At 36.3% G+C, this 22,874-nt stretch overlaps 1 pseudogene; it reads right to left on the reverse strand.

The window, feature by feature from the left end:
* On the reverse strand, nt 1-798 carry LOC148573332 (uncharacterized; annotated as a pseudogene).
* Between the last annotated feature and the right edge of the window lie 22,076 nt (nt 799-22,874).

Raw genomic sequence — 22,874 nt, forward strand, 5'->3', positions numbered from 1 at the left:
CTAACCCGCACCTATGGCTCTCCTACGCGGACAATCCCTAGACATGTGTCCTGGTGCCCCACATCGAAAACACATTCCCAGTCCGGCCTTATGTGGCTCATCTGGAGCAGTCTCACCATAACCTTCTTGTAGTAGCGCCCACTTTATGGAGAAATCTTCCGCAAACTGGCTCTTCTTAACTAACTCAGTGAAACTCGTTAGCTTTTGTGGATACACGTAAGTAAAGATATCTCTCCTAAGTCCTTTCTCATACTGAGCACACATCCACTCCTCAGAATTGGTTGGATTTCCTTGACAAGATTTTGAGAAACGGCACAGGTTGTCAAATTCACGGGTATAGTCAACAACGGACATATCTTTTTGCTTCAGCTGCGTTAACTCTAACTCCTTTGCAGTGCGAAATGCATGCAAGAAATATTTCCCGTAAAACTCCATCTTGAACCTATTCCAAGGGACATCCGTTAACTCCACCTGCAAGGTATGACACAACTCTTGCCACCAATTCTGAGCATCTCCCTCCAACATATAAGTCACTATCTCCACTGACTGTACTTTAGGAACATGCTGAGTGTACAAAAACCTCTCCACATCTCGAAATCACTTATCTGCCTCCAAAGCATCGACGTTTCTGTTAAACCGAGGTGGACCACTCTTAAGGAAGTTCGTAAGGGTCATAGACCTATAATGTCGACCCATGTTACTTGTACCAGCACCAGAGTTTCCGTCTTGACGTCCTTGCATCAGTTCAACCACGGAATTTTCTCTCGGAGTACCTCGCTCGGATCCGTGAGCTGCCATTTGGTCCCTGTTCACACCAAACAATTGATATTAAGGTGATCAATCTCAATATCTCAAGTTTAGTGTCTTAGAGCCCCAAATGCATGCTCACGAACATTCATGCCACATAAATCAGTTAGATATCCTAATTAGCATGTACAGACTCCCAGAGTATGCCCAGAAGCATAGTCAGTCCGTCCCTCAGGCTCTATAGGAACGAATTTCTCTAATACCAAAATGTAACACCCTACCACGCAGAGTCTTATGCTTAAGTCATAAAATAGAGGTGGTGAGGTATTACAACCTCTAAAATAATATATATATATATATATATATATTTGAAAAAGTTTTATATCTAGGAGCCTTTGAAGAAAAGGGGTAAAAGAAAGTTGTTAAACTGAATAACGCAACGCTCGTGAGTAACGTTTACTTGCGTATGAAGAAAACTTAAGCGTAAAATAAATACATATATACAAAAGAAAATATAGGATCGAGGATATATAGTAATCAAGCTCCAAGCTCAGCCTGCGAAGCTAAGGCTAGCCAGAGAGTATTTACATACATACATATTAAGTCCAAAGCCCAAAATAAACAAAAGAGTCTCTAGTGCTCCATAAACCTCTATGAGGTACAAAATAAAACAAGTCTAAAGGAGAGTTATATACATGAGCATATATCTAAATAGAAACAAAAGATAATATCCCAAAAGACCCACTTCGCTGCAAGAGCTCCAAACACTTGACGAGGTGCCTCGCGACCTATATCTGAAAAACACAAGTATTCATATGGAATGAGAACCGGAGGTTCTCAGCATGGTAATGGTGCCGCATACATAAGATATAAGGTCCCGGGAAAGCCAGAGGCAATCCTAGAACTCCGACACTCAGATTCAAAACTTAAAATAATAATTAAATCATAAATTAGGGTAAGTCATCTAAGGCATCTAGATTCTAACTCAACTCTAATATTAATCCCTCAATTTTTGCCTTCCTCCAGTCTTCCAAACTCCAGTGAAACCATATAGACAAATGCACAGACAAAGACAAGCACAAGTATAGTACAGTTAAGGCAGATAGCAAGTATGGCAATTAAACATGGTAATTCACAAAGGCAAGCCCAATTAGTTCACAATCAAACAAAACAAGCATATACATATGATGTATGCCAGCCCTATGGCTATTGATATCAACTGTCGGTTACATAGCCACCCCGGCATGTCTTGGTGGCTAACCGTGGACAGTCCCTCTGTACGCGCATCCCCAAGCTCAAAAATATCCATGGGAAGAATCCCAAACTAACATGGGGGAGACAACACCCCAAGCTCAATAACATTCATATATGCCTGCCCATGGGGAAACCCGGAGAGTTAAAGTGCCCAGTCACATCTTACGTACAGGGGGTCAACGAATGTATCAATAATAATCAATTGAATTTTGTAAATATCATTTTCATTCTCAATAATAATTCATAGCTCATTTCATTGTTCTCAATTAATTAACATCATCAATTATCTCAAACATCATTCTCATTATTACATTACTCTCTTAATTGCCTCATATACCTCTTTTATCATCTTATCAAATCAAGTACCATCTCTTCCAACCACAAATTATATTCTCAAAATCTTTCTTCAATCCTAAGTTATCATCCCTCCCTAGCTTCACCTTATCACTAGGCATACTACTAAGGTCTAGGGGTTAAAAGAGTAAAAATAGAGGTTTAGAGGTTCGAAATTGGCTTTTAAAACACATAAATTAACTTTGCTAAAAATAGAGGTCACGTGTACGCGTGGGCCACACGTACGCGTGGATGAGTTTTTCCCTACTTGCGTACGCAAGCAGCTTGGTCGCATACGCGAAATGCCCAACTACTAAAGATTGGTCGCGTCACGTGCAGGCAGTCGCGTACTCAACCCCTCAAAAACCCCTGCTCGCATACGCAAGCACCCTGCTCACATACGCAAGATGCTAAACCCGAAAGGATTGGTCGCGTCGCGTGCAGTGGTCGCGTACGCAAGATCTGCAGATTGGCAAAAATGTTGAATGCTGCAGAATTTTCAGTTTTGCACTCCGAACTTCCAACGAGCATAACTTTTTCGTTTTAAAACTTTTTTCATCCGTTCTTCAAACGGTGTAAACTTCACAAACCCAATTTTCATATGAAACTAGTTTGAAACAATTTGGGGATTTTGAAGCCGAGTTATAACTCGTCGAAATTTGGCAAAAGATTAGTTTTTCTCAACAAATCCCAAACTTCTATTTTTACCAAAATCAAACTTTTACCACTCAAAATGACACCAACCACATCCAACATAGTCCATATCCTATCACAACCATCCATACCTCAAATTAATCATACTAATCCCAAAAATCTCAATTATAAACACACAATTCTCAATTTATCAATATTCATATACTCTTTTTCATTTTTCTCATTCATCACCATAAAAAATCATCATTCATCAAACTATTTTACCAACCACAATCACATTCTCATCATGATTCATTAAATCTAATCAAGCAGCATCAATTCTACATACATTGTCAACTAAATCACTAAACATGCTCCAGACTCGTAATTAAACTTATCCTAGGTCATCTAGCCTAAGTTTTCAAAAGACATTATATATTAAATACGAGAAACCAAAACCATACCTTGGCCGATTTCTCCCCTAAGCCAACAACAACCAAAATTGACGAGGTCAAAAGCCTCCAACACCGAAACCTCAGCACCCCAGGCTTAAACAAGCTTCCAATCTCTTGAATTGAGTTCCAAATTTACTTATAAACTACCTAACACATATTATCACATCCATACACATAAACTCAATACTTGATCACAATTAACTAAAGGATTCACTAGGGTTTGAGGATCCTTACCTTGTATGTGCGTTAATCAAATAAAAGTTCGCTAATTCTTCAAGTTAACTTGACCCTAGACATCAAATTAACCAAAGATCTCAACACTCATAATACAAAATTTTTGAAATTGAGGAAGAGAGAATTGGAACTGAGAATGTGACTTCCTTACCAAATTTCTTACCAAGCTTTGTAGACTGGACCCTGCGGTCGCGTGGCCACAAACGGTGTGGCGATCGGAGATCGGAGTTGGAAGATATCTTGGTTTGAAATTGATATTAGGGTTTGAGCTTCATATTCAACCCCTCCCTCCTTGATTCAGCATTCCTCATGTAATGAGGAAGAAAGATGGCTGAGTCCTTTTATTTAATGAGGCTTGGGTTGGGCCTTGGGCCCAATACAGGCCCAGTTCATCCGGTTCGTCCCGTTTGGCCCAATCTTGAGCCAATTTCTTTAAAATTGGTGTCAAAATTCATATTTTAATTAATTCTACCACATTAAATTCTAAAATTTAATTTTTTAATTTCTTGGATTAATAATTATTTTATTGACTAATTATTTACTAATTTTACGGGTTTTACACTTGGTACCTATTTCCCCCCCCCCATATTGCTCAACATGACCGTCTTTAGTGCATGTAGGGTATCAATCCAGTTGGTGCACAATATGAAAGTCTTATCAGACTCGAAAATTACTCCTTTATCACCATGTTTGACTATCCCATTAGGATAAATCACAACAAAAAAGAATTGATTATTCTCCATCAGAATAAAATTGAAAGAAGAGGAAGAAAATATTAATTTGTGAATTGTGAGGAGATGGTTGAGGGATAGGCTCTATAATAGAGTTATTCTCCAATATATCTTGGGTGCAAAGACACCTAAACCATAATACAAATATCCCGGGTACTGAGACCCAAATTACATCCTTGATTATATCTCGGATGCTGAGACTCCATCTGGAGGATTGTACATATCTTGGGTTCTGAGACCCCATTCTAAGTTGCCACTTATCTCGGTTGATTAGAACCCGATCTCTTTAGTAACATATATTTCGGGTGCATCCAGAATATGTCTCGCTGTTGCCCGGTCACAGCATGGGATCTCAGACGCCGAGATATGTTTAATTTTTAACTTATCTCTCAACATCCGAGATGTGTAAGGCTACGCATTTTTGTAAATATCTCACATTTTATGTATTTTCGTAATTTATATATTTATTTAATTTAAATAAAAAATCCTTTGACTATCCCCACCCCTTTCTCTCTCTATGAAGAATAACCCCAGCTCTAAACCTTCTTCGAACGCAGCCCGCAACCACCATCCCTTTTCAAAATCATCGTTAAACTCTTCTCCTCGGGTAAAGGTGTTGTCACCACCGGTGGGACCGACCGTGGGTGTCGTCGTCGCCTGTGGAAGTTCTGCTTGGTCCTCTTCTCATCGTTCCTACTCTTCTCGCCGTCGAACGAAGGTCTGCATTGAGCTAGTGGTGTCGTCGTCACGAAGGGTTGCTTGATCATCGTCTCTTTGAGCGCTCTCTCTCTCTCTCTCTCTCTCTCTCTCTCTCTCTCTCTCTCTCTGTTTTTGTCTGAGCTCAACGTCTCTCTTTGAGCTCTCTCTGGTCATCACTGCTTCCCCGTTCTTCCCTAAACGTCGTTTCTGCTTCACTGCTCCTCGCGGTTTTTGGCTGTCGGCCCTTCTCTTCTCCTCTGATTTTGGGTAACTCTGTCTCACACTCTCACCGTGAGCTCACCTTGTCTCACACTCTTCGGGCTCACTCTGTCATCGCCGTTCATCTCTCGCCATCTCTACGGTAAGCCACTCCTTCTTTAGTTTCATCTTTTCTTCAAATAATTTTTAAGATTCTGAGCTGAGTTTGTGTTCTGATTTTGGAATTGGATTATTTATTTAATTTGTTGAATGTTGATGTGATTCTAAATTCAATTTAATTTAGATTCTGAGTTTAGAATTGGATTCAATTTAGTTTTGTTGGTAATATGTTTTCAGTTTAGTTTGGATTTAGGAGTCAGAACCATGTTGCTGATTAATTGATTAGAATCCAAAAACTAAATATGATTATATGCTTTGGCTCTCTTATGTTCAACAGGTTTAGGTATTTGTAATTGAACTGAACTTTGTTTTGTGTTATGATTACATGATTCTTAATTTGAGGATCTCTACTATTCAATCCTTTATGTGAAATGAAATGGTGCTCTTATTAGAAGTTATTGATTACTTGATTAGTAGAAGTTATTTTTGAACTTTTTTAAATTATGAATTTTTGTTGCTGATGTGATGAGTATTATTGCTGCTTACTTGATTTGAGCTTAGAAATTAATTAGAAATTTGTTATTTTGTAAATTTTTAATGATAGATTATGGACATTAAGAAACTTTGAAATTAGTTTAGAAATTATTGAATTTGAATATCTAAAATTATATATTGTTTTTTACAGGGATGCTACACATCCATATAACTATATAACCATATAGGCCCAAGCCCAAATTGTTTCAAGCGCATTAAATGCAGAGTGTGAAACACGTGCCACACAAAAAATGCCTTGTTTTCTCATTCGCGCTTCATTATGAACGAACGTTACATCTTCAACATGAAACTAATTCCCCAAAACACTCACTCTCTTCGAATCTCGCTGAACATCACTTAAAATTCAATCACATTCTTTGCGGAAACCACTGCTGCAAACGAATCGGAAGAAGATTTCGCAAGCAACAACCAGAAACAAACGAAAACAGCAACAAAGACTACAAAAGGTATGAGAAAATTACTGTTCATTTAAAATCTTGCAATGTCGCATTTCGCCTAGTTTCGTTTCAGTTTTATTGGTTTGATTTGCTTTGTTTAGTCGATTGAACTATTGTGAATGATTTCTACAGTATAACTAGGGTTTAAGATATAGTTGCTTGTTCTTATTGGTTTGGATAGTTTAATTAGAGCTCTGTTACTATCTTCAGTACTTATTTTCCATTGAAGAACACTGTTCTTGTTGATTGAAAATTGATAATGATTTATTAACCAAATGAACATTTTTTGGTTCGTTGGCCTTTGTGATTTTGGTTCTGTGCATGAAGGATTTTCGGTTCGGTGGGTTGTTGATGTATTGAATGAGTTTTGTTTAAAAAAATTCACATTCGAGACAACTATTTCACTTTGATAATCCATACTACTGTAATAGTATTTTTGTTGATTGAAAGCTAAACATCATTTATTAACCACATGAACATTTTTCGGTTCGGTAACCTTTTTATTTTGGTTCTGTGCATGAGGAATTTTCGGTTCAGTGGGTTGTGGCATTCTAATTCACTTGTTTGACATACACATGCTTGTGGTTGTTGATGTATTGAATGAGTTTTGTTTAGGACAAGTTATATTAGAAACAACTCTTTCACTTTGATAAGCCATACTACTGTAATAGTATTTATGTTCATTGAAAGCTGATAATCATTTATTAACCACATGAACATTTTTCAGTTCGGTAGCCTTTTTTATTTTGGTTCTGTGCATGAAGGATTTTTGGTTCGGTGGGTTGTTGATGTATTGAATGAGTTTTGTTTAAAAAAATCACATTAGAGACAACTCTTTCACTTTGATAATCCATACTACTGTAATAGTATTTTTGTTGATTGAAAGTTGATCATCATTTATTAACCACATGAACATTTTTCGGTTCGGTAGCATTTTTTATTTCGGTTCTGTGCATGAGGAATTTTTGGTTTGGTGGGTTGTGGCATTCTAATTGACTTGTTTAACATACACATGCTTGTGGTTGTTGATGTATTGAATGAGTTTTGTTTAAAAAAATTCACATTAGAGACAACTCTTTAACTTTGATAATCCATACTACTGTAATAGTATTTTTGTTGATTGAAAGATGATCATCATTTATTAACCACATGAACATTTTTCGGTTCAATAGCATTTTTTATTTCGGTTCTGTGCATTAGAGATTTTTGGTCCGGTGGGTTGTGACATTCTAATTGAGTTGTTTAACATATACATGCTTGTGGTTGTTGATGTATTGAATGAGTTTTGTTTAGGACAATTTACATTAGAGACAACTCTTTCACTTTGATAAGCTATACTACTGTAATAGTATTTTTGTTGATTGAAAGCTGATCATCATTTATTAACCACATGAACATTTTTCGGTTCGGTAACCTTTTTTATTTCGGTTCTATTCTTGAGGGATTTTTGGTTCGGTGGGTTGTGGCATTCTAATTGACTTGTTTAAAATAAACATCCTTGTGGTTGTTGATGTATTGAATGAAATATTGACCAAAATTTTTTATTACAGCAAAACACAACAAGAAAATGACAACAATGAAGGAGAAGGCACATTATAACGTAAGTAGATTAAATATATTTATCCACTTTCATTTGAATAATATCTATTTTGTATTATAAATATATCCTCACATTCTGTTTCAAAACTTGTAGAAAACTCACTATTACAAATGCCAAAGCAATAGCAACAGTTTACAGGGAAATGGGTAAAGAAAAGAAAGATATTGTGGAAGGAATGGAATTTGGTGGTCTGGCACATGTGCCAGAAATGAACGTCTCAAATACTCTACTGATAGAATTGATTGATCGGTTTGATATAGAAAGAGGATGCCTGAAAACTAAACAGGGGACAATAAACATAACTCCTCGGAAGGTAGCAGCTACCCTTGGCATAACCAATGGAGGTAATACATTTTCCACTTACTGCTTATTTCAGTTCATTGGTGTCCGGATAATTAAACTGGCCGTTTTTGTCTTATTTTTGCTATTAAAATTTTGTAGGGAATCTTTTTCCTGAAAAGGTGGATTACAACAAGATGAATCCAGCCGACAAGGAAATATTTGACAGCGTCAAAAATATTTCCTTGGCAACTTTGGCAAAGAATGTGCTGGAAATGAGTGTAGAAAGGGAGGAGAACTAGAAAAAAATTCAAGAGGACTTTTGTTGTCTTCATACAAAAGTGCTTCTTGCTCCCCACAATAGTAAGTGTGGCCTCCCCAATCCACAAGCCACCGATCTTTCATGTGGAAAACCTTAGGGAATGGGATTGGGCAAAGCATGTTCTCAACTTCCTAATGAAAGGAGTTGAAAACAAGAGAGAGCGGAAGAAACAGTCTGTTGATGGCTGTGTTTTTCTATTAATGTTGATATACTTCCATGAAACAAAGTTCCCCCACCCCTTTGCACCTGATACTCCCCCTGCACCATGGGTGGCCTATTGGACAAGGAAAAAGATCATTGAACAGATTTCATCGGAAACAACACAACCATTGGTAAGTACTATACTAAAATTCCCTGAAAAATTTGCTTTGAATTATTTTAGGTTATAATTAAATTATTTGTCCTACTTGCAATTGTTAGTTTTGTTCATTTGAATGTTTTTGCATTAAGAAACATTTTTCTTGATGAATAAATAGTTGTCATGTATTATTCACTATATGAATGTTTTTCGATTTGGTAGGATTACTTTATTCGGTTCACTGAATTATTAAATTATTATTTTGATGAGTAATTAATTGAGACCTTGTTTCTGTTTTAGGGACTTCTGTACAACAAGCAAAAAAGAAAGAAAAAACAAAAACAAGTAACTTGGAGAAAAAAGAAAAAGAAAAGAAAATAAAAAAGAAAAATGTTGAGAGGGATTCTTCTTCAGAAGAGGAAAGACTTTCCGAATCTGAATTTGAAACCTAGTAAGTTTAATTTTCATATCAATTTTATTTAATTTGTATTTGCTTAAATTTGTTCTTATGCGCTTATTCTTAGGTATTGCAGAGAAGAAGAAATAAAAAAAAAACCACAACAAAAAAAAAGCATGTGCCTATAGATTCAGAGAGCATAAGCGAATCTGAAAACGAGTAAGTATTTTTGTTGATTGCATATATATCTATTTTCGGTTCGGTGTTATCTTTGGGTTTGGTTGACTTCATCGTTAGTGTCTTGTCTCCGGTATAAATTCAATGTGTTTATTCGTTTTACAGAGAAAATGAAACTGAGAAAACACCCATAATAAAAAGAAGAAAACAACCAGAAAGAGTGGCAAAAACACCAACCTAACCTGAGAAGGAGTAAGTTTCTCGAATCATATTTTCTTTTACTGATACTTACATTTTAGATTTCTTGATACTTATTTTATGAACTTTCAGAACTGAACAAGAAAAAGACAATGCTACCGAAAAAAGACAACGAGCATTGGAAATAATAAGGGAGAAAAGATCAAAGAAAAGAAATGATGGAGCTCAGTCAACAAACATTGCTCTAGATCAGTTTGAGTCTCCACAGGGACAAAATGATTTCTCTCAGACGTAAGATTCAGTTTATTATTCCTGAATTCTTTTTCTTACTTGGCTTACTTTTGCTACAACCTTTTCTAATTCCTCTAGATTCAATTACTAATATTTATTTATATTGCTTAGGGTGCTGACTGTAAATATTGATAGTGAGCAAGTCATACAGACACAAGGAAGCTCTACACCTTCTGTAGATGCTGCAAGCAATACCAGGTAAATTGGTTCACTGCATATTGTATTTTTGGTTCGGTGGTTGCCCAAAAATGAATTAATGTCTTTCTAGACCTCTGCTTTTAATCTGGGTTTCTTATTTTAATTTGTTATTTTTTTAGGAAAAATACCCCGGAAACCCCGGTCAAATATTTTAGGAAAAAGAAAATCTTCCCAAGAAAGACGTCTGAAACAACACAAGTGTAAGTTAAAAATATTTATGTTACTCTTTTAAATTTAGTTAATAATTTTTGTTTAATTAATCAAAAGGAAATTGTGTTTAAAGTCACTAAAGCTACACCTGAATCTGAATTACAAGTCGTTGAGTTTCAACAACAAAATCGTTCTGAACCTTTGGAAGTGTGAGTGTTTCAATGTGCAAATTCCTATTTTTCAAAACAAATTCTGATTATTCTAATTATTCAACATTAACTTTATTTTTGTTTACATTCCTTAGACATCCTCTTACATTGTCTCTTTCAAGTTCAATTCAGGAAGCGTTGATGAAGGATGACTTCACCTATGTCCATCCACAACAGGAAATACAACAAACATCTAATAATGAGTAAGTTAATAAATATTTATTCACCACATGAATCTTGTTCAATGTTTACTGCTTATAAATGGTTTAATTATGGTTCAGTTGAAACCAAAAATGAATTCAATCTGTTCTTGTCTTTGGACTCTCTTCTGCTTATTACAGTTGCCCTCAAGAAGCTGAAAAGCATGGTGTTACAGTATCTCTTATGAGTTCTATAATTCAAGACTTAATGAAAGATGACTATGTGTATGAAGTTTCTAATGAAGAGTAAGTTTCACATAAAAATTCTTTTTATTAATTTTGATGGTTGTTATTGAACTGTTTTCTATTTAATGCAACAGCCTTGCAAAAAACAAGAACAACAAGCCCAAGAACCAATGGTGCAATAAGAATCAGAACAAGAAGCACATGTTAATGTGTAAGCACTAAATTATTTAATATTAATTTTGTTTAATATAATTTCGGTTCACTGTACGTTTAGGTTTTGGTTCAGTATAAGTTTGGTTTTTGGTTCACTATAATGATTAGTGTAATTTCTGATAAATATCATTGTTAAATATGATAATAGTTTGGGATAATTATAGAAATGTTTACTGTTTAATGCAACAGCTCTGCAAAAGAACAAGAATAAAAAGCCCAAGAACCACCGGTGCAACAAGAATCAGAACAAGAAGCACCTGTTAATGTGTAAGTATTAAATTCTTTAATATCAATTTTGTTTAATATAATTTCGGTTCACTCTACGTTTAGGTTTTGGTTCAGTATAAGTTTGGTTTTCGGTTCACTATAGTGATTAGTGTAATTTCTGTTAAATATATCATTATTAAATATGATAATAGTTTGGGATAATTATAGAAATGTTTACTATTTAATGAAGCAGACCTCTGGAACAGCCTTGGGAAGAACCAACAGAGCAACAATCCAAACAAGAAGCACCTGTTGATGTGTAAGTTTTACTGCTTATATAAATATCGATAATGTTTACTGCTTATTATACATGGTTTAATTATGTTGTTGTCTTTTGACTCTCTTCTGTTTCTTATAGCTGCCCTCCAGAACCCAACAAGCAGGGTGTTACGGGGTCTATTACAAGCTCTATTATTGAATAGTTTTTCAAGGATGCCGATGTCTATCAAGTTTCTGATGAAGAACAATCCAAAGAACCTCCAATGACACGGCAATCAGAAAAATAAACTCTAATCTTGTCATCATTTGACAGGTATGTTACTTACTTTTCTTTAATATCATTTTTGTTTAATATCGGTTCACTGTTTGTTTGGATTTGGGTTCATTATTTGTTTGGATTTTGGTTCATTATAGTGATTAAATATCATTTTTGTTTAATATCATTGTTAAATATCTATCATCCTGCAGTGCTGCTCAACCTAGGGAAAGGGAAGGTGAAAGGCCTTCCTTTAGCCTTGGGATAAGTCCACCAGCATCTCAACCAACTCAGCCCTCTCAAGAGAGTGATTCATAACTTAACATCCTGGCAGAGGTGGTGATAGAAGCTGGAGTGGAAGCAGCATTAAAATTTGGTAAAGAAACATCTTCAGAACCAACTTTAACAGTGGCTCAAGTTTACAAAACCCCACAAAAAAAAACAAAAATCACAAACGAGCTGATTGATAAGTGTTATCATTGGATGACACATGTAAAATAGACAAAAGATGGTACCAATGAATTTGAAACATTATTTTTCTTGAAACATGAGGGACTCTACAAGGGATTAAGAGAATATTTCACGTCTCTAAAGCCTGAAGAACAAGTGCATGCCGTGGTAAAATCCTTTGCCAATTGCGATAACATTATTGATTTTTTTAAACACTCTTATATATTATGTCTCATAAATTTTCATCCTGTAGGTGGTTAGTATACACAGCTTAATTCTCAACAAAATAAAAACTAAACGGTATCAAGAACAAATATACATTGTGCCGATGGATATTGTGGTAAGTAAATTTCTTATTCACTGCTTTTTACTTTTCGGTTCAGTAAGAATGTTAATATTAGTTCACCTAATTCTTATGTCTTCTTTTGAGTACTTTTGGATTAAAAAAACTTTTCTCTTGAAGATTGAATGTTTTTCACGTTTTATTCAGCATAAGATTTTTGTTCGGTTCGGTGAAATATGATTTAACTGATGTTGATTTTGCAGAATTTTATCGTGGGAACATATGGCGACAAATACTATGATAAGAACACAAAAAAAGTCCACAAAAAAAGTCCACAGTTTTAATATTCAGCAATATGACCACCACTGGCAGTTTATTGACAAAAGGAAACTTGCATCCCATCCATTTGTAAGTTGTAATATTTAAAATTGTTTGATAATTCTCTTGTTTGCTATTGTTTTCACTGAAATATTCTATAATTTTTCGAAATTTCAGCTATTTGTCCTAATTTGCAATAGAGGGCATTGGTGGTTGTGGATTGCTAATGTAAACAATAAGAAATTCTATGTCCTTGACCCTATTAACAAGAAGCCAGACGAAATACCTGATTTAAGAAAGGAAATAAACAAATTTGTTGTAAGTTATTTTCTTGTAAATTACTGAATTATTCTGTACATGAGAGGAGTTTGGTTCACTGTTGTTGGTTTTGTTATTTACTTTCTTTGTCTCTTTCAGAGTTTAATAATTTCCCAGATGAGGGCGTACACTGGGGCGGAACCCTTAATAAAGGATGCACTAGGAGAGGAAGCAGAGTATATCCCATTAAATGGTCAACGTACAAGGTAAGAATCTTTCTCTCCTATAGTGATATTTTTAATGTGTTTTATTTTACATACTAATGATCGTATTATACTCAATTCTTGCTTAGCTATGATTGTGGAATATTCATAATGAAATGGATGGAAACAATAGATCCACAAAAAATAAAGAGCGGCAAGAGATATAAATATAAAGCTTGGACACAAGTAAGTACTTTCTAAATTAATAAACTTCTTTCTTTTATTATTTCATTCAGTTAAGTTGATATTGTAACTAGAGCTCTGAAGTTGGTTGTTACTCTGTTCAATAGTTGTTTTCCATGCAAAAAATACTATTCTTGTTAATTGAAAATTGATCACCATTTATTTGCCACATATAAAATTTTTGGTTCGGTAGCTCATATAATTTTGATTCACCAAGTGAATGTTTTTCGGTTCGGTGACTCTTATAATTTTGATTCACCAAGTGAATGCTTTTCGGTTCGGTGGCCTCCTTTTAATTTGTTTAGATTTAGGGTTACTGTGATTCCTTTTTTACAGTATAACTAGGGATTTGAATTAAAATTTTTGTTATTTAATGTGGTTTTGATTTACTTGATATTTAATGGGTTCAGGATGTAGTGTTACTGTGATTGCATTTTTCATTTGGGTTCATTTCTTATGTAACTAATTTATTTCAATTGAAATGCAGAAATAAATTAATGACTCCAGATACCATTATGGTCCACATTTTCTATTTCATGAAATGAACAAAATGAGAGACCAAGTAATTTCGAAATCTGAAGCAATAAGACTCCCCAAGCCGTTTGCTTTCCTCTCCAGCCCTTATTGTAAATACACATCTGGGGATTTAGATAGCAAATAGCATATACTAGTTGTAATTAAAAATATTTTTTTTAACTTGTTTAAAGAGAAAAAAATGCATACTTCAAATGTATCTATGTCAATGTATGTATCAAACAATGCAAACAATGCTTCTTTCAAATGTATATATGTCAATGTTAATGTATATATCTATTCTTAATATCAATGTATGTATCAAATGTTAATATTTATATATCTGTTGGAACTGTGTGGCTGCTATTTTATTCCAGGTTCTCAGTGATTGCAATCACTGTATTTACAAATACATTTATAATCCAAAAGAACACAGTGAACCGAAATTAATACACTGGGTGAACCAAAAAGGTAGAGACACACTGAACCCCTAAACCCTGAATCCTAAACCCTGAACTATAAACCTTAAATCCCTAAACCCTAAAACCTAAAACCTAAACCCTAAACCCTAAGCACTAAACCCTAAAACACTGAACAATGAACTGTGAACCCAAAACCCTAAATCCCTAAAACCCTAAAACCTAAATGAAAGAGCTGGAAGATTGATGGTTTAGAAGTTATAGTAAACTCTCGTTGTAAGTATAGTTACTAAACCAAGCAATCAACCTTTCTTACAAACGTTTTGGTTGTCACAAGTAACAAACCCCTAAATAAATTGATAACCGAAGTATTTAAACCTCGGGTCGTCTTCTCAAGGAACTGCAGGGAAGTATATTCTTATTATCGGTTATGGAGATTGTAATTCGGGGTTTTGAAGATGAGGAGCAAGTAATTTAAATTGCAATTGAAATAAGTAAAAGACTGTAAAGTAAATAAATAACTGTAAAATAAACTTTTGGCAAGGTATGAGAAATTAGAAGTCCTATCTTAGTTACCTTTATCAATGATGATGAAAGTTGAATCTTAATCCCACTCAGTTAGTCTTTACTTAAAGTGAAGAAAAGTCAAGTGACTAATTAGTTAGATCCTCAAATCCTAGTTAATCCCTAAGGAAACATTGGGATTGTTGAAGTTCAATTCAATTAGCAAAGATAACAATTATCAATCATATTTGAGTTTGATAACTCCTGAGTTACTGATTTCTTAACCAAGACCAAAAGGGAAAAGTAAATCTACCGGAATAAAAATGTCTTCAGATGGAAAGCAACAACAATATAAATAAAAGAAACAATTGTAAACTGAAATACCTCAAATAACATTAATTCAAAAGAGTAATCTGTAACATAGAAGAATTCATAAATTAAATTGAAAAGATAAATAAAAAAGAATGTTGAACCTGATAGAAAGAGATAATCCTGAAAGCGAATAAAATCCTAAATCTAAATCCTAAAAGAGAGAGGAGAGAGAACCTCTCTGATGAGCGGATAATTTATACGCTTTTTGGCACTGTTTTTAGTATGTTTTTAGTATATTTTAGTTAGTTTTTATTATATTTTTATTAGTTTTTATTTAAAATTCACTTTTCTGGACTTTTACTATGAGTTTGTGTGTTCTTCTGTGATTTCAGGTATTTTCTGGCTGAAATTGAGGGACCTGAGCAAAAATCTGATTCAGAGGCTGAAAAAGGACTGCAGATGCTGTTGGATTCTGACCTCCCTGCACTCGAAGTGGATTTTCTGGAGCTACAGAAGCCCAATTGGCGCGCTCTCAATTGCGTTGGAAAGTAGACATCCTGGGCTTTCCAGAAATATATAATAGTTTATACTTCCCGAGATTTGATGGCCCAAACAGGCATTCCAAGTCAGCTCAAGAATTCTGGCGTTTAACTCCAGAACTGGCACAAAAGCTGGAGTTAAATGCCCAAACTGGCAAAAAAGCTGGCGTTTAACTCCAAGAAAAGTCTCTTCACATGAAAGCTTCAATGCTCAGCCCAAGCACACACCAAGTGGTCCCCGGAAGTGGATTTTTACACTAAACACCCTAGCTTACTCATTTTCTGTAACCCTAGGTCACCAGTTTACTATAAAAACTACTTTTAGTGATTCATCTTGTACCTCATGACATTCTACACATTTCATATTGTATCTTCTATGGCATGAGTCTCTAAACCCCATTGTTGGGGGTGAGGAGCTCTACTGTTCTTCATGAATTAATGCAATTACTACTGTTTTCCATTCTATCACGCTTGCTTCTATTCTAAGATATTCATTCGCACTTCAACCTGATGAATGTGATGATCCGTGACACTCATCATCATTCTAACCTATGAATGTGTGCCTGACAACCACCTCCGTTATACCTTAGATTGAATGCATATCTCTTAGCCTCATGATTCAGATCAGAGTCTTCGTGGTATAAGCTAGAATTATTAGCAGCCATTCCTGAGATTCGGAACGTCTAAACCTTGTCTGTGGTATTCTGAGTAGGATCTGGGAAGGGATGACTGTGACGAGCTTCAAACTCGCGAGTGTTGGGCGTAGTGACAGACGCAAAAGGATCAATGGATCCTATTCCGACATGATCGAGAACCGACAGATGATTAGCCGTGCGGTGACAGCGCATTTGGAACATTTTTACTGAGAGGATGGGAAGTAGCCATTGACAACGGTGATGCCCAACTTAAAGCTTGCCATGAAAGGAGCCTTACGTGCATGAAGAAGAAGATAGTAGGAAAGCAGAGATTCAGAAGACAAAGCATCTCCAAAGCCTCAACCTGTTCTTCATTACTGCATAACAAGTATTTATTTCATGTTCTTTTACTTTTTACAATTAAATCTAAGAATCGTTAATATCCTAACTAAGAGTTACAAGATAACCATAGCTTGCTTCAAGCCGACAATCTCCGTGGGATCGACCCTTACTCACGTAAGGTATTACTTGGATGACCCAGTGCACTTGCTGGTTAGTTGTGCGGAGTTGCAAAAGTGTGATTGTAATTTCGTGCACCAAGTTTTTGGCGCCGTTGCCGGGGATTGTTCAAGTTTGGACAACTGACGGTTTATCTTGTTGCTTAGATTAGGAATATTTTATTTTTGTTGGTTTAGAGTCTTTTATTTGAGTTTAGTTTCATATTTTAAGTTTGGTGTCAATTGCATGCTTTTATTTTCTTTTAATTTTTCGAAATTGCATGTCCTTAGTTCTTTCTTGATTTTTAAAAATTCTAAGTTTGGTGTCTTCTTTGTGTTTTCCTTTAATTTTTCGAAAATTTGTGTTTGATTCTCTAAAAATTTTAAGTTTGGTGTGTTTTTGTGCTTTTATTTACTTAAAAATTTTTAAAAAATTTGTTCATGGTGTTCATCTTGATCTTCAAAGTGTTCTTGGTGTTTATCTTGACATTCAAAGTTTTCTTGTTTGTTCTCTGTGTTTTGATCTAAAATTTCTAAGTTTAGTGTCATTTTGTTGTTTTTCTCTTTCCGCATTAAAATTCAAAAATCAAAAAAATATCCTTTCCTTATTTTACTCATAAATTTCAAAATTTTGCATTAATTTAGTCAAAGATTTTCAAAATCATATCTTTTTTTTAGTCAAGTCAAAATTCTAATTTCAAAAATTGATCTTTTCAAATCTTTTTCAAAAATCAAATCTTTTTAATTTCTTCAATCATATCTTTTCAATCATATCTTTTTTTTAATTGCAATCATATCTTTTCCAAAATAATTTTCAATCATATCTTTTTGATTGCTAATTTCAAAATCTTTTTAATTAATTAATTAATTTAGTTTTCAATTTGCTTTTATTTTATTTTCTTTTTGTTTTCAAAATTTTATTTTATTTTATTTTCCATTTATTTTACTTATTGTTTTCGGTTACTTTTAATTCAAAAAAAAATAATAAATATATAATTGCAATTCATATCAATTTCTTTTTCTCCATCATGGACATAAGTGGAAATGAACAGTCCAGAAGGACTCTGGGGTCATATGCTAACCCCATTATAGCTGCATATGGGAGTAGCATCTGTATACCTCCCATCAAAGCACGCAGCTTTGAGCTAAATCCTCAGTTCATTATCATGGTGCAGCAAAATTGCCAGTATTCCGGTCTTCCACAGGAAGAACCTACTGAGTTTCTGGCACAGTTCTTACAAATTACTGACACAGTACGTGATAAAGAAGTGGATCAGGATGTCTACAGATTATTATTGTTTCCATTTGCTGTAAAAGATCAAGCTAAGAGGTGGTTAAATAACCAACCCACAGCAAGCATAAAAACATGGAGACAATTAACAGACAAATTCCTGAATCAATTTTACCCTCCAAAAAGGATGACACAGCTAAGGCTGGACATCCAAGGCTTTAAACAAGAGGATCATGAATCCCTTTATAATGCTTGGGAGAGGTATAGAGGGATGCTAAGGAAATGCCCCTCTGAAATGTTTTCAGAGTGGGTACAGTTAGACATCTTTTACTATGGGCTTACAGAAAGAGCTCAAATGTCTCTAGACCACTCAGCTGGTGGATCTATACACATGAGAAAAACAATTGAAGAGGCTCAAGAACTCATAGATACAGTTGCTAGAAATCAACATCTGTACTCAAACAGTGCGTCCTCCATAAAAGAAGAGGCTATGGCAGTAACTACTGATCCTAATCCTCAAGAACAGATTGTTGAACTTAATCAGCAATTACTCCTTATGACAAAACAATTAGCAGAATTGAAAGAGATGCTCCAAGACACTAAAAATGCTAACAAGAATATAAAAGCACAATTGAATCAGACAAGACAGCAGCTATCTAAACAGATAACAGAAGAATGCCAAGCTGTCCAACTAAGGAGCAGGAAGACATTGAATAACTCAGCTCAAAGTAGCAAAAAGTCAAGAAAGGAACAAATGACAGAGGATGACCAAACCACTGCCCAAAATCCCTCTGAGGACATCAAGAGCCCAGAGAGGAATAACTCTAGCGTTCAAATGCCAGAAAAGGGGGAAAAATTGGCGTTAAACGCCCATTCCTTGTCCAGTTCTGGTGTTCAAACGCCAGAAAAGGGTGGGAAGCTGGCGTTAAACGCCCATCCAGCACCCAATCCTGGCGTTCAAATGCCAATGAGGAATCAGACACCTGCAAGTGCTGATAGTAACCCCTCTAAGAAGGCTTCTCCAACCACTTCTGTAGGGAATAAACCTGCAGCAACTAAGGTTGAAGAATATAAAGCCAAGATGCCTTATCCTCAGAAGCTCCGCCAAGCGGAACAGGATAAACAATTTGCCCGCTTTGCAGACTATCTCAGAACTCTTGAAATAAAGATCCCGTTTGCAGAGGTACTTGAGCAAATACCCTCTTATGCTAAGTTCATGAAAGAGATCTTAAGTCATAAGAAGGATTGGAGAGAAACTGAAAGAGTGTTTCTCATTGAAGAATGTAGTGCAGTCATTCTGAAAAGCTTACCAGAAAAGCTTCAAGATCCAGGAAGCTTTATGATACCATGCACATTAGAGGGTGCTTGTACCAAGACAGCTCTATGTGACCTTGGAGCAAGTATCAACCTAGTACCTGCATCCACTATCAGAAAGCTTGGGTTGACTAAAGAAGTCAAACCAACCCAGATATGTCTTCAACTTGCTGATGGCTCCATTAAATATCCATCAGGCATCATTGAGGACATGATTGTCAAGGTTGGGCCATTTGCCTTTTCCACTGATTTTGTAGTGCTGGAAATGGAGGAGCACAAGAGTGCAACTCTCATTCTAGGAAGACCTTTCCTAGCAACTGGACGAACTCTTATTGATGTACAAAAAGGGGAAGTGACCCTGAGAGTAAATGAGGATGAGTTCAAGTTAAATGCTGTCAAAGCTATGCAGCATCCAGACACATCAAATGACTGCATGAGCACTGATATTATTGACTCTTTGGTGGAAGAGATCAATATGACTGAGAGTCTTGAGTCAGAGCTAGAGGACATCTTTAAAGATGTTTAGCCTGATTTGGAGGAACCAGAGAAAATAAAAGAACCTCTAAAAATCCCTCAGGAAGAGGAGAAACCTCCTAAACCAGAGCTCAAACTACTACCACCATCCCTGAAATATGCATTTCTGGGAGAGGGTGACACTTTTCCAGTGATCATAAGCTCTGCTTTAAATCCACAGGAAGAGAAAGCACTAATTCAAGTGCTAAGGACACACAAGACAGCTCTTGGGTGGTCCATAAGTGACCTTAAGGGCATTAGCCCAGCAAGATGCATGCACAAGATCCTATTGGAGGATAATGCCAAGCCAGTGGTTCAACCACAGAGGCGGCTAAATCCAGCCATGAAGGAAGTGGTGCAGAAAAAGGTCACTAAGTTACTAGAGGCTGGGATTATTTATCCTATTTCTGATAGCCCCTGGGTGAGTCCTGTCCAAGTTGTCCCCAAGAAGGGAGGCATGACAGTGGTTCATAATGAAAAGAATGAACTGGTTCCCACAAGAACAGTTATAGGGTGGCGTATGTGTATTGACTACAGAAGGCTCAATACAGCCACCAGAAAGGATCATTTTTCTTTACCATTCATAGACCAGATGCTAGAGAGACTAGCAGGCCATGAATACTACTGCTTTTTTTGGATGGCTATTCAGGCTACAACCAAATTGCAGTGGATCCTCAAGACCAAGAGAAAACAGCATTCACATGTCCATCTGGAGTATTTGCTTACAGAAGAATGCCTTTTGGTCTGTGCAATGCACCTGCAACCTTTCAGAGGTGCATGCTCTCTATCTTCTCTGATATGGTAGAGAAGTTCCTGGAAGTCTTCATGGATGACTTCTCAGTATTTGGAGACTCATTCAGCTCCTGTCTTGATCATCTAGCACTTATCTTGAAAAGGTGCCAAGAGACTAACCTGGTCTTAAACTGGGAAAAATGTCACTTTATGGTGACTGAAGGAATTGTCCTTGGGCACAAAATTTCAAGCAAGGGAATAGAGGTGGATAAAGCCAAGGTAGAGGTAATTGATAAATTACCACCACCTGCCAATGTTAAGGCAATCAGAAGCTTTCTGGGGCATGCAGGATTCTATAGGAGGTTCATAAAGGATTTTTCAAAAATTGCAAAACCTCTAAGCAACCTGCTAGTTGCTGACACTCCATTTATGTTTGACACAAAGTGTCTGCAGGCGTTTGAGACCCTGAAAGCCAAGCTGGTCACAGCACCAGTCATCTCTGCACCTGACTGGACATTACCATTCGAATTAATGTGTGATGCCAGTGACCATGCCATTGGTGCAGTGTTGGGACAAAGGCATAACAAGCTTCTGGACGTCATTTACTATGCCAGTCGTGTTCTAAATGACGCACAGAAGAATTACACAACCATAGAAAAGGAGTTACTTGCAGTGGTTTATGCCATTGATAAGTTTAGATCCTATTTAGTAGGTTCAAAAGTGATTGTATATACTGACCATGCTGCTCTTAAATATCTACTCACAAAGCAGGATTCAAAACCCAAGCTCATAAGATGGGTGTTGCTTCTGCAAGAGTTTGATATAGAAATAAGAGACAGAAAAGGGACAGAGAACCAGGTAGCTGATCACCTGTCCTGGATAGAACCAGTAGCAGGGGCGTCCCTTCCTCCTACTGAGATCTCTGAGACCTTTCCGGATGAGCAACTTTTTGCCATTCAAGAAGCACCATGGTTTGCAGACATTGCAAATTATAAAGCTGTGAGGTTCATACCCCAGGAGTACAGCAGGTTGCAAAAGAAAAAACTAATTTCTGATGTAAAGTACTACTTATGGGATGAACCATATCTCTTTAAGAGATGCGCACACGGAATGATCCGCAGATGCGTCCCTAGAGAGGAGGCACAGAAGATCCTGTGGCATTGCCATGGATCACAGTATGGAGGACATTTCGGAAGTGAGTGAACAGCCACTAAAGTCCTCCAATGTGGCTTCTATTGGCCTACTCTCTATAGAGATGCCCGAGAGTTTGTGCGTAACTGTGACAGTTTCCAAAGAGCTGGTAACTTGCCTCATGGTTATGCCATGCCTCAACAAGGGATCTTAGAGATTGAGTTGTTTAATGTATGGGGTATTGACTTCATGGGTCCTTTCCCACCATCATACTCAAACACTTACATTCTGGTGGCAGTAGACTACGTATCTAAATGGGTGGAGGCAATTGCCACGCCCACTAATGATACCAAGACTGTGCTGAAGTTCCTCCAGAAACATATTTTCAGCAGATTTGGTGTTCCCAGAGTACTAATCAATGATGGGGGCACCAATTTCTACAATAAACAGCTTTACTCTGCTATGGTTCGATATGGAATTAGCCACAAAGTAGCAACTCCGTATCATCCACAGACAAATGGGCAGGATGAAGTCTCTAATAGAGAACTAAAGAGAATCCTGGAACGGACTGTAATTGCCCATAGAAAGGATTGGGCAAATAGCTTGGATGATGCTCTGTGGGCATACAGAACAGCATTCAAGACTCTTATAGGAACCTCTCCATACCAGCTTGTGTATGGTAAGGCCTGTCATCTGTGTGGAACTGGAACATAAAGCCTACTGGGCAACCAGATTCCTAAACCTGGATGCTAAGTTAGCTGGTGAGAAAAGGTTGCTCCAGCTAAATGAGCTAGAGGAGTTCAGACTCAATGCTTTTGAAAATGCAAAAATTTATAAGGAAAAAGCAAAAAAGTGGCATGACAAGAAATTGTCATCCAGAGTCTTTGAGCCAGGACAAAAAGTTCTGCTGTTCAACTCTAGGC

The sequence above is a fragment of the Arachis ipaensis genome, chromosome B2, assembly GCF_059453495.1.
Source record: "Arachis ipaensis isolate K30076 ecotype BB chromosome B2, ASM5945349v1, whole genome shotgun sequence".
NCBI lineage: Eukaryota > Viridiplantae > Streptophyta > Magnoliopsida > Fabales > Fabaceae > Arachis > Arachis ipaensis.